Source organism: Leptodactylus fuscus, chromosome 9 (assembly GCF_031893055.1).
Source record: "Leptodactylus fuscus isolate aLepFus1 chromosome 9, aLepFus1.hap2, whole genome shotgun sequence".
Lineage (NCBI taxonomy): Eukaryota > Metazoa > Chordata > Amphibia > Anura > Leptodactylidae > Leptodactylus > Leptodactylus fuscus.
In genome coordinates this window covers 49,659,277-49,672,102 of record NC_134273.1, presented here as the reverse complement: position 1 = coordinate 49,672,102, position 12,826 = coordinate 49,659,277, and the positions used below count along the sequence as shown (strand labels likewise).

General features: G+C 43.9%; 1 protein-coding gene across 1 annotated transcript in view; it reads left to right on the top strand.

The window, feature by feature from the left end:
- Window positions 1–12,826, top strand: part of SLC25A38 (solute carrier family 25 member 38) — a 44,595-nt gene that overhangs the window by 31,426 nt on the left and 343 nt on the right. The window lies entirely within an intron of this gene.

The window sequence follows — 12,826 nt, the reverse complement described above, 5'->3', positions numbered from 1 at the left end:
CAAGTGTCCTAAAGGGACATATGAAAAAGTAAGTAAATTGTTTGAAAATAATTAATAAATTTATAAAGCCCCAAAAATTCCCTTTTTTCTAAAGAAAATTAATTATATAAAAAACCACCTAAAAAATTAATAAAAACAATGCATATTTGGTATCGTCGCGTCCGTAACAATCTGTACAATAAAATTGAAACAACATTTAATGTGAACTCCGGAAGTAGTGTTATTTCACCATCTGTTCGGATGTTTGGCGGTCAATCACGCAAAACCCGCTCCACCGATTTGGCTGAAATTTTCCACAAACATAGTTAATACACCCACATAGGGATAGGCTACTTAGGGCACATAGGGCACAATAGGCTACTTTTCAACACAGTAACCCACATACGTTTTCCACACAAATCCCACAAAAAAGAAACTGACATCACCATCTCTGCAATCTCACACACTTTGGACCATAGCAAGCCCCTAAACTTCACATTACCCCATACAGCCTAGCCCCTAACCCCACACACTCACATATACTTTCCCACTTTCACCCTCACCTTTACCATCCTGCAGGAGCCTACCTCTGTCACTCTCCGGACCAGCCATATTTGACGACCCCCACCGCTGGGCGGATCCGCGGCACCGCCTACCACACTTCTCCACTAGCTTCACAGGAGCATGCGCACTTTGCACACATAAACAACGTGTTACTAGCACGCCACCATTTTGCGCCTCCACCTTAGGCCGCAGCACACGAAATCCTGCCTCCAGCTCGCAACAGTACCCGACGCCGCTATCACCTCCCTGCTGTTTCCTCTGCACAATCCATCCACCAGTTCGACACTGGTTAAGTTCACGTACGCCATAGCCCTTCCCTTACACAATCGCGCATACACTGCGCTACCCCCGTCATGTCTCCGGTTCCTGCCAACTTTGCGTCCTCTGCCGCCTTCTCTTACCTGTCCCGCAGCTCCCGTCTGTCCGTTGCTGCGCAGAGGCATCCTCCTGCTCATCTCCACCGCCTACACAGGGCTAGGCTGCCGCCGTGAAGGTCCCTATAGCAGCCGCTAGCTCTCTCACGCAGCTCAGTGTGTCCAGGCTGCTGCAGGCTATGCTACGTACCCTGCAATAGCACTGGCACGATTATGCAATACATTACGATTGCAATGCATTGCATTGTTCAGGACACCCCCTGCTGGTGTACAACGGTATTGTTTTGCAATTCAGGACACCCCCTGCTGGTGTACAACGGTATTGTTTTGCAAGCTGCTGGATGCAGCCTGCAAATCTCATTAGCATTAAAATAAAAAATAAAAAAATACTGTGAAACACACACATTACCTATCCCCGCCTCCGAAATCCCCCACTCTACTAACTGAACTAAACATTACGCCTGCATACACTCACACTATTAGGCAATGCATTGCAATACATTACTATTGCAATGCATTGCATTATTCAGCGCACCCCCTTCTCTCCTTCACACCCACTAAACGCCCATGTATTTGCTGAAAATACACGTCTACAAATACACGTGTAAGGGTCCATTCACACGGCGTAACGCGGTGCTAATTTGGTGCTTATTTTTTACGCTGAGCGCCGCGTTACGGGAGCGTTTGCGCCGCGCTATTTACAGTGCGCGTTTATGGTCGCGTGTACGCGGCGTTAATGCCGCGTAAACCCGATCGTAAAATTTCACCCACGACACTATTTACACACTTCTACAATCACCGCAGACGAAGTCGCGGGTAGCAGCTAGTATGCTATAAAAAGTGATCAAAAAGTCATATGTACCCCACAACAGTACCAGTAAAAAGCACAAGTTGTCCCGCAAAAAATAAGCCCTCAACCATAACTGTCAACTGAAAAATAAAAATGTTACGCCTCTCAGAAGATGGTGATGCAAAAAAAACCCCATTGATTTATGTCCCCAAATGTGTTTTTATTCTGCAGAATTATCACATTAAAAAAATAATATAAATGCGGTATTGCCGTAACCATACCGACCCACAGAATAAAGGTAACATGTTACCTATACTGTACGCTGCATGGCGAAAAATTTGAAAGGTAAAACACAATGTCAGAATTGATTTTATTTATTTAAATCCAGCAAAAAAAAAATAAAAGTTAATAAAATGTATTCCATAAGTTGTAGGCACCCAAAAATGGTGTCATTACAAAATACATCATATCCCACAAACAACAAGCCCTTATATGGCCACGTCACCAGAAAAATAAAGAAAATACAGCATCTAGAAATGTGAAGCCAAAACCGCCAAATCATTAGAACACAACTGGCTGCGGCAGGAAGGGAATATATAAGCTGTACGAGCGTATATCAAGGGACACCCAAGATTTAGAGCTTATGAGGGAAAAGACATCAGAAGTGACCCCCAGAGTGTTCCAGTAGCTCCTATGATTGGGGGAGTCATAGTAGGCAATTTGGTGTTTGCAATGTACTACGTATAGCTTACGTATTCCCTCTTCACTATCCACTGTGCATTCGCGTCTGGGATACTACACTCACTACACCCACTGAAAATTTTTTGAGGGGTGCTGTTTTCAAAATGAGGTCACTCCTTTGGGGAATCCATTTTCTGGTATCTTACAGGCTCTACAAACATGACTTGGCATTCAGATACCAAATACAGTGTTGGCTAAAAGTATTGGCACCCCTGCAATTCTGTCAGATAATACTAATTTTCTTCCAGAAAATGATTGCAAACACAAACTCTGGTATTAATATCTTCATTTATTTTGCTTGCAATGAAAAAAACACAAAAGAGAATGAAAAAAAAAAAAAAAGTCAAATCATTGATCATTTTACACAAAACTCAAAAAATGGGCCGGACAAAAGTATTGGTACCCTCAGCCTAATACTTGGTAGCACAACCTTTAGACAAAATAACTGCGAACAACCGCTTCCAGTAACCATCAATGAGTTTCTTACAATGCTCTGCTGGAATGTTAGACCATTCTTCTTTGGCAAACTGCTCCAGGTCCCTGAGATTTGAAGGGTGCCTTCTCCAAACTGCCATTTTGAGATCGCTCCACAGGTGTTCTATGGGATTCGGGTCTGTACTCATTGCTGGCCACTTTACAAGTCTCCAGTGCTTTCTCTCAAACCATTTTCTAGTGCTTTTTGAAGTGTGTTTTGGGTCATTGTCCTGCTGGAAGACCCATGACCTCTGAGGGAGACCCAGCTTTCTCACACTGGGCCCTACATTATGCTGCAAAATTTGTTGGTAGTCTTCAGACTTCATAATGCCATGCACACGGTCAAGCAGTCCAGTGCCAGAGGCAGCAAAGCAACCCCAAAACATCAGGGAACCCTTGCCATGTTTGGCTGTAGGGACCGTGTTCTTTTCTTTGAAGTCCTCTTCTTCTTTTTTTTTTCTTTTTTTTTTTTTCCTGCAAACTCTATGTTGATGCCTTTTCCCAAAAGCTCTACTTTTGTCTCATCTGACCAGAGAACATTCTTCCAAAACGTTTTTGGTTTTCCCAGGTAAGTTTTGGCAAACTCCAGTCTGGCTTTTTTATGTCTCTGGGTAAGAAGTGGGGTCTTCCTGGGTATCCTACCATACAGTCCCTTTTCATTCAGACGCCGACGGATAGTACGGGTTGACACTGTTGTAGCCTCAGACTGCAGGGCAACTTGAACTTGTTTGGATGTTAGTCGAGGTTCTTTATCCACCACCGCACAATCTTGTGTTGAAATCTCTCGTCAATTTTTCTTTTCCGTCTACATCTAGGGAGGTTAGCCACAGTGCCATGGGCTTTAAACTTCTTGGTGACACTGCGCACGGTAGACACAGGAACATTCAGGTCTTTGGAGATGGACTTGTAGCCTTGAGATTGCTCATGCTTCATCACAATTTTGCTTCTCAAGTCCTCAGACTTTGGTCTTCTTTCTTTTCTCCATGCTCAATGTGGTACACACAAGGACACAGGACAGAGGTTAAGTCAACTTTAATCCATTTCAACTGGCTGCAAGTGTGATTTAGTTATTGCCACCACCTGTTAGGTGCCTCAGGTAAGAAACAGGTGCTGTTAATTACACAAATTAGAGAAGCATCACATGATTTTTCAAACAGTGCCAATACTTTTGTCCACCCCCTTTTTTATGTTTGCTGTGGAATTATATCCAATTTGGCTTTTTGACAATTCTTTTTGTGGTTTTCCATTGAAGACAAATTAAATGAAGATAACAATACCAAATAATTTGTGATTGCAATAAGTTTTGGAAGAAAATTAGTATTATCTGACAGAATTGCAGGGTGCCAATACTTTTGGCCAACACTGTATCTAAATCTGCGCTCCAAAAGCCACATCACACTCCTTCCCTTCTGTGCTCTGCTGTGTTCCCAAACTGCAGTTTATGCCACGTTTGACACTGGTGTACCCAGGATAAGGAATGTAATGTCATATGTGGGTATAAACTGATATTAGTACACAGCCAGACACAGAAGGGAAGAAGGGTTATTTGGAGCACAGACTTGGTTTGGTTTTTGAATGCCATGACACTTTTGCAGAACTGAAACACCAGTAAAGTGGAATTCCCCGATATGTGACCTTATTTTGGAAACTACACCCCTGAATGATTTGTCCAGGGCTACAGAGACCATTTTTTACTCCCAAGTGTTGCTATAACTTATTATCCATAAATGAATACGAAGCTGATTGTGAAAGGTGAAAATTACAACTTTTCCAGGAATATGTCATTTTAGTGCATAATATGTTGTGCCTGACTTGTATGAGAGATGAACGCTCTAAGGGCCCCTTCACACGGCGTAAGCGCGCCACTCCTTTAGACACGTGTCCGAGTGTGGCGCTTCAAAACAGAGCCCATTGATTTCAATGGGAAGCGCGTGTATATCGGCATATACGTGCGCTTCCCATTGAAATCAATGGGCTCTGTTTTGAAGCGCCGCACTCGGACACGTGTATACATGTCTAAAGGAGCGACGCGCTTAAGCCGTGTGAAGGGGCTCTAAAAGCTGTTGTGCCCGAGATACCCGCTTACCAGTTTTTGCAGTGTGTCTCTCTGCTGACATAAGTTGAGCACAACCTATCGGGCACTGAAGTGGCGAATATCTGGAAAAATTTCATTTTTAACTTCTCATTATTAGCTGCGCATTCATTCCTGGAAACTAAAGAAATGCAACACTCAAGGGTTAAAAATGCTTGCTACGCAATAAATCCCATCAGTGGGCTAGTGTCCAAAATGGGGTGACATGTCTGCAGATTCCACTTTATTGGCAATTCAGGGGCTTTGCAAACGTGGCATGACATCCGAAAACCAAAATAGCGCTTCTTCCCTTCTGTCTGTGCCCAAACAGCCGTATGTACCCAGTACGTTATCTGGGGTACACCAGTGTCATACATGTGGGCATACACTGCCATTTGGGTACACAGCAGGGCGCAGATGTGGAGGAGCGATATGTGGTTTTTGGAGTGCAGATTTAGATTGTTTGTTTTTGGACACCATGTCACATTTGCAGAAATTACCCCTACAAAATGGGGTCACTTCTTGGGGAATTCCAGTTTACTGGTACCTCCAGGGCTCTGCAAAAACAACATGGCGCCCAGAAAGTCCCTCTAAATCTGTACCTCAAAAGTGCAGTGCTCCTTCCCTTCTGAGCCCTGCTGTGTGCCCAAGCAGCAGTTTACACCCACATACAGTACAGACCAAAAGTTTAGACACACCTTCTCATTCAAAGAGTTTTCTGTATTTTCATAACTATGAAAATTGTAGATTTACACTGAAGGCATCAAAACCTATGAAATAACACATTTGGAATTATATACTTAACAAAAAAGTGTGAAACAACTGAAAATATGTCTTATATTCTAGCTTCTTCAAAGTAGCCACCTTTTGCTTTCATTCCTGCTTTGCACACTCTTTGCATTCTCTTGATGAGCTTCAGGAGGTAGTCACCGGAAATGGTTTTCACTTCACAGCTGTGCCCTGTCAGGTTTAAGAAGTGGGATTTCTTGCCTTATAAATGGGGTTGGGATCATCAGTTGTGCTGTGCAGAAGTCAGGTGGATACACAGCTGATAGTCCTACTGCATAGATTAGCTGCTTTTTGTTCTTGCCATAATACAAATTCTAAGTAAAGAAATACAAGTGGCCATCATTACTGTAAGAAATGAAGGTTAGTCAGTCCGAAAAATTGGGAAAACTTTGAAAGTGTCCTCAAGTGCAATTGCAAAAACCATCAAGCTCTACAAAGAAACTGGCGCACATGAGGACCGCCCCAGGTAAGGAAGACCAAGAGTCACTTTTGCTGTGGAGGATAAGTTCATCCGAGTCACCAGCCTCAGAAATCGCAGGTTAACAGCAGCTCAGATTAGAGACCAGGTCAATGCCACACAGAGCTCTAGCAGAAGACACAGCTCTGCAACAACTGTTAAGAGGAGACTTTGTGCAACATGCCTTCATGGTAAAATAGCTGCTAGAAAACTACTGCTAAGGACAGGCAACAAGCAGAAGAGACTTGTTTGGGCTAAAGAACACAAGGAATGGACATTAGACCAGTGGAAATCTGTGCTTTGGTCTGATGACTCTAAATCTTTGGTTCCAACCACTGTGTCTTTGTGCGACGCAGAAAAGGTGAACGTATGGACTCTACATGCCTGGTTCCCACTGTGAAGCATGGAGGGGGAGGTGTGGAGGTGCCTGACTGGTGACACTGTTGGGGATTTATTCAAAATTAAAGGCATACTGAACCAGCATGACTACCACAGCATCTTGCAGGGGAATGCTATTCCATCCGGTTTGCGTTTAGTTGGACCATCATTTATTTTTCAACACGACAATTACACTAAACCCACCTCCAGGCTGTGTAAGGGCTATTTGACCAAGAAGGAGAGTGATGGGGTGCTACGCCAGATGACCTGGCCTCCACAGTCACCAGACCTGAACCCAATCGAGATGGTTTGGGGTGAGCTGGACCGCAGAGTGAAGGCAAAAGGGCCAACAAGTTTTAAGCATCTCTAGGAACTCCCTCAAGACTGTTGGTAGACCATTTCAGGAGACTACCTCTTGAAGCTCATCAAGAGTGTGCAAAGCCTATCAGGGGTTACTGCTCATGGCTAGGGGTTGCTGCTAATTGCCTAGGGGCTATTAGGGGTAAATGCTCATTGCTAGGGACTACTGCTCGTTGCCTAGAGGTTAATGCTCATTGTTTAGGGGCTATTGGGCTAGAGAGATAATTCAAAGTGCCCCAGAGTCTGTGCAGCTGTGCCTGTAACATGGTGCAGAAAACTGCACACGCTTGGGGTGATGAAAGGTCCTCTTTAAAATGAGATTTTGCAGTGTAAGCTCACCCGGCTTGTGTAGGTGGGACATCAACAACCTGAAAGTGGAAGCTGTGAAATAGGGTACTAGGTCACAGTCCTTGCATGGCACAATAAGCATCCCAAGGGAACCAAATAGAGTTGAAAGCATCCCAAGTGTTGTTGAGGCTAGCCGTCAAGGATTCAAGGACATCCTTAATGCGTGCCAAGAGTTCTGTGACAGAGGGGGGTGTAGAGCTTCTCCAGTGCTTGGCAATAAGGGTCTTAGCGGACGTGCAGAGATGAAGGAACAATCTGGAAGTCTTACTGCTGAGATGCCTGGGAGGGAGGTTCACAATTTATGTAAGGGGATCTAAGGAGACTCCTTGCAAAAAGGAGTCAGTTAAAGCTCTGACCTTCTGCCAAAACAAAGTATAAGGGCGCAAGTCCAAAATATGTGGTACAACGTACCCACGGCAGAATGACAACGCCAACACTGCATAGAAAGAACACGTCAAGGGGAAAGAAGGAGAAGGGAAAACATAGCCCACTGATCCAAGTTAAATCAAAAAGGATTAAAAAAAAACTTACATTCCTCAGTATGTAGGTGGATTGCACGGATAATTACTCCTCGGCCAGGAGCACTTCAGCAGTAGAAAAAAAACTTTCAAGAAAGGTATCCATCAATCAATGGTTAAAGATGATATAAAATCCAAGTTTTTATTTCAGGCTACGACTAAGGAACATTTGTACTGAAACGTGTCAGCCCAGACGCTCCTTTTATCTTGTAATTTGTGAGTCAAATATGGCCATACACAATATGGCATTTTTGTAAACTTTTTTTAATGAAGCAAAAATAAAAACTTGGATTTTATATAATCTTTAACCATTGATTACTGCATAGGAAGGGCAGGGTTCAAAGCATGGAGGAGGGCCGGTGTATGGTACCAGTGCATCAGAAGTTTAAATTGTGTTTCCCTAAGGGTTATGCACTGGGAAGATTTCTGAGTTTCGCGACCAGACAATCTGCCACTGTCCCTGAGAGATAGAAACACCCAGCGCCTCCTCCCATTTAGACATATAGCGATGTCTAATGGGGGAGCGAAGTGACTGACAAGAGAGAAGCTGATATACTGATGAGATAAAGCCCTTGGTGGAGGTACCTGCATGGCAGATCCTCTGAAAGGCTGTGGGAAGAGAGACTTTGGAGGATCCATGGAGAAAGCGTACGAAGTGAGCGGAACCATTCGGTTCTAGGGAGGTCTACATTGTCTACAAAATAAGCAAAGCACCAACAACACCCGGTCTATCAACCTGATGCTCCCCACATCTCTCCCCCACATTAAACAATGCACCCCACATCTTTCCTCCCACACACACTACAACCTGCACCCTACAACTCTTACCCTATAGTGTTAATCAGCACTCCACAGCTCAGAACACCCCAAACAAGTTTCATACAGCTCCCCATGTGTCTTTTAAGGCTGAAGCCCAATGTGGTGGTAACACCACAGCAAAAACTGCAGCGTATTCCTGTCCCTGCAAAATGGACAGTGAATACCATCCACGCATTGCAGAAAAATTCCTTCAGCGGAAATTTTACGATTTTTCAAAACACTTGCGTTTTGGAAAATGGTAGCATGTCAATTATACCTATGGAAATACCAGCGGTTTCCCTATAGGTATAATGGAAACAGAAAGTCTGCAGAGGAAAACTCTGCAAACTTTATGTGAAAAGTACTGCGATAAATCACTATGCATTCCCACAGTGTTTTTCCCCACAAGGCTTTTTGGCTGCATCCAGCTACTTGGGGCCTTAGCATAAAGCATATTATCAGGGACCCATGCATCGCCTCTCATGCGAACCCAACACAAATATAAAAGATTCCTCCATTCTTCATGAGCCTCTTGTGCATTGCCAAAAACCCCTGAATGTACCTTTAGTGCATGGAGCACACACAAGCACCCCCCAGCTCTCCACATGCCCCCCCCCCACCATGCACCCAACAGTACACTGTGCACCCCACATCTCTCCACCCCCACACTACACCATGCACCCTACAACTCTCCCCCATAGTACACCATGCACCCCACAGAAAGCTCCTTACTGATTATAGTATTTAGTGATAGACCAGGTAGGAACGCAGAGCAGGCACACACACGTGACATGGTCGATGCTGTGTCACATGTTCCTTATTGTCACACACTCAGTGGTCAGAGGAGGTGTATCAGGGAGCAGGCAGAGCCAGGTCAGTGGGGGGTGTGGCTTCAAAAATAAAGAGACAGAAGTAGAAATGAAAGTGAGAGTCTCTGAGTAAGTTTATTATTTATCTTTGTGCTACATACTACAAACTGTTAGCTTTAAAGTGGCCAACCCCTCTAAAGTGCAACCATTTGTAAAACTGCTGTCATAACAAAATATGGTACAGTAACACTTTTTTTGTTTGTTTTTATTTCTTCAGTTATCATTGTTAGTATGCCCTCTTTGGTCCCCATTTTATCTATCTATTTTATGGTCATGTGGTGGGCACACAGGTGCACAGCTATAGTCACAGCACCGTAATCAGATGTCTACCTAGTAACAAGCTGTGTATCTATCACATGACCATGGCCTTTTTAAAGGCTATTCAGGCATATGTGGGGCTCATACAACATAATTTTGCTGATAGAGCCCCTTTAAGGTGCCCAGGTGTAATTGACAGAGTCCTGCCTGTTGTTAGTAGTTGTTCCTAGCTTCTCCATATATCTAACACGACTCAGGGCCTCTCAGGCTGTAGGCAGCCTTTTTGCCGTAAAAACGTTTTTTTTTTTCTGCATGGACACAAAGTCAAACATGCAGGACTTTGTGTCTATGAAAAAAAAAGCAGTTTCATGGCAGAGAGGCTGCAGAAGGACATCAGCGGTTTGCTTTAAAAACACATTAAAATGAATCAGTTTTTAAACTTACTGTATGCAAGCCTTCTCCAAGCTGTTTTTCCTGCAATTTTGGCAGAATCACGGCGGGCATACAGCGGCACAAGTGTGAACGCCACCTTACTTGTTTTAGTTATGCCTAAAAAGTATTTTTTTTTAATAAAAAATAAAGTTCTACATGCCAGGGCCTGTGAAAACACTGCACTCATAATGTCACATGAGAACGATCCTGGCAGATACACAGTCCAGTCACATTAATGTGACCACCTGTCAAAATCTAGAATAACCACCTTTTGCAGAGCGGACCTCTGCAAGACGTGCAGGAAGAGAGGGAATGTTGTGATGATGTTCACTGGTATATTGAGCCATGCCGTGTCCAGCTGTGTACGCGGTTGAGCATCCATGGCGCGAACAACCCGATCGAGGTGGTCCCACAGATTCTCGATTGGGTTCAAGTCCGGGGAATTTGCTGGCCAAGGGAGTACGGTAAACTCATGCTGGTGCTCCTCAAACCACGCACGTACACTGCGAGCTTTATGACACGTCACATTGTCCTGCTGGTAGATGCCATCATCCTGAGGAAAAACTATTCGCATGTAGGGGTGAACATGGTCCGGAAGGATAGATGCATACTTGTGTTGATCTATCGTGCCTTCCACAATGATGAGTACACCCAGATGACTGATGACAAACGCCTTCTGCGATTGGTTAACGTTGACGTCAAAAGTAGCCGATGGTCACACTAATATGATTGGACTGTGTATATTGCACTATAGTTTGAAGTTCTAATGAACATTTTGATAGAATGGCTGTTGCATGGGGACGATAACCACACCAACTTTTACAAGAAAATGTGAGCTTACCAATAATGTTGGGAAGGAAAGAACAAACTTGGTAAGTTTTTTGTTTTTTTATGTTATATATACACATATACTGACAACCGAAAAGATAGCAACTACCGGTAGTTAGGTTATTATAGTTTTTATGTAATTTGTCCTTAGAATTTTTCCAGGCAAAAAAAAATAACTTTTCAAAAAGAAGTCTTTTAGTGCTATTAATAGGTTAAAGAGGACCTTTCATGGTCCGGGGCACAGGACGTTCTATATACTGAATTTGGCGCACTGTCGGCTTTCCTGATCTGTGCCCCGGGTAAAGCGCTATCGGTCCCGGTACCGTAGCACTTTACAGTCAGAAGGGCGTTTCTGACAGTTAGTCAGGGACGCCCTTCTGCCCAGCAGCGCATATTGCGCTGTAGAGTGTGAGCGGGGAGGAACGCCCCCTCCCTCTGCTCACAGTGCTCGTCCATAGACGAGTATTATCAGGAGGGGAGGGTGCGTTCCTCCCCGCTCACACTGTGCAGCGCGATAGGCGCTGCTGGGCAGAAGGGCATCCCTGGCTGTCAGAAACACCCTTCTGACTGTAAAGAGCTAGGTACCGGGACCGATAGCGCTTTACCCGGGGCACAGATCGGGAAAGCAGACAGTGCGCTGAATTCAGCGCACTGTCAGCTTTCCAGCAGTGTATAGAACTGCCTGTGCCCAATCTGATGAAAGGTCCTCTTTAATAAGTGCACCCAAATACCCTTTAGTAGTTTTTTGAGTTATTGCTGGATTTCTTTGTGCGCTCCTTGCATCTTCTGCATTTGTTCTGTCTTCCCACAACTACCATGATGAGTATGATTATCCCCTGATCCTGGTCTATAGTCTCTCACTCTGCCAAACTAGTATTCCTACGCTATGCTGAGGAGATCCAACAGATCAAAACAGCGCTGTCCATAGCTGGGAATCTGTTCCTTTTGGAATAGAAGTACTAGTTTGGCAATAATCCCCGCATTATGTTATTAGGCTCACTAAACGCGTCATGCATGATGTTAAGGGTAGATTGCCTCAGCCCTTTTAAAATTCATCAAGCATTTTTTTTACTTGGTTTCTAATAACTTTCCATCCAAACTCTTCATTAGGAGTATTCATGTAGGACTATCTTGTTTGCAAGTAAGTCTAAGTTCACACAGAGTTTTTTGGTCAGGGTTTTGCCATTGTCAAAACCGGACCGGAAAACGTGTGAGGAGTTCCCTGAGGTGTTTTTTGCCATTTGAAGCGGGGGGGGGGGGGGGGGGTTTAGGTGTTTTTCGAGTAGTTTCCTGACTGGATGTGTTCATGAATTATATTTTTAAAAAAAACAAAAAACGCCTGGCATTTCCTGATCAGGGAAAGCCGGAAAATGCTCATAGCTTTAAAAAGAATGGACATCTCGCTTCTTTTTTGCCGCTAGTGGAAAAGACTCAGAAGCGTTTTGTATATTTTAAATGGTGAGGCGTTTTTAGGTTCAGGGTTTAGAGGCAGATTTCTGCCAAAACCCTGACCAAAAAACTCCATGTGAACTTAGCCTAAAGGCTGCGTTCACACAGAGTTTTTTGGTCAGGAAACTGATTCAAATTCCTTCTCCTAAAAACGCCTCACCATAGGACTGTATGGTGAGGCATTTTTGGAGAAGGAATTTGAGTCAGTTTCCTGACCAAATTCCTGACCAAAAAGACTCTGTATGAACGCAGCCGCCAGCAACGATACAAATGTGTCTGCATCTATCAAAAAGTTTGACATAGAATCTAGTGCTGTTTGCATTATAATAGAATAACATTTTTTTTATGT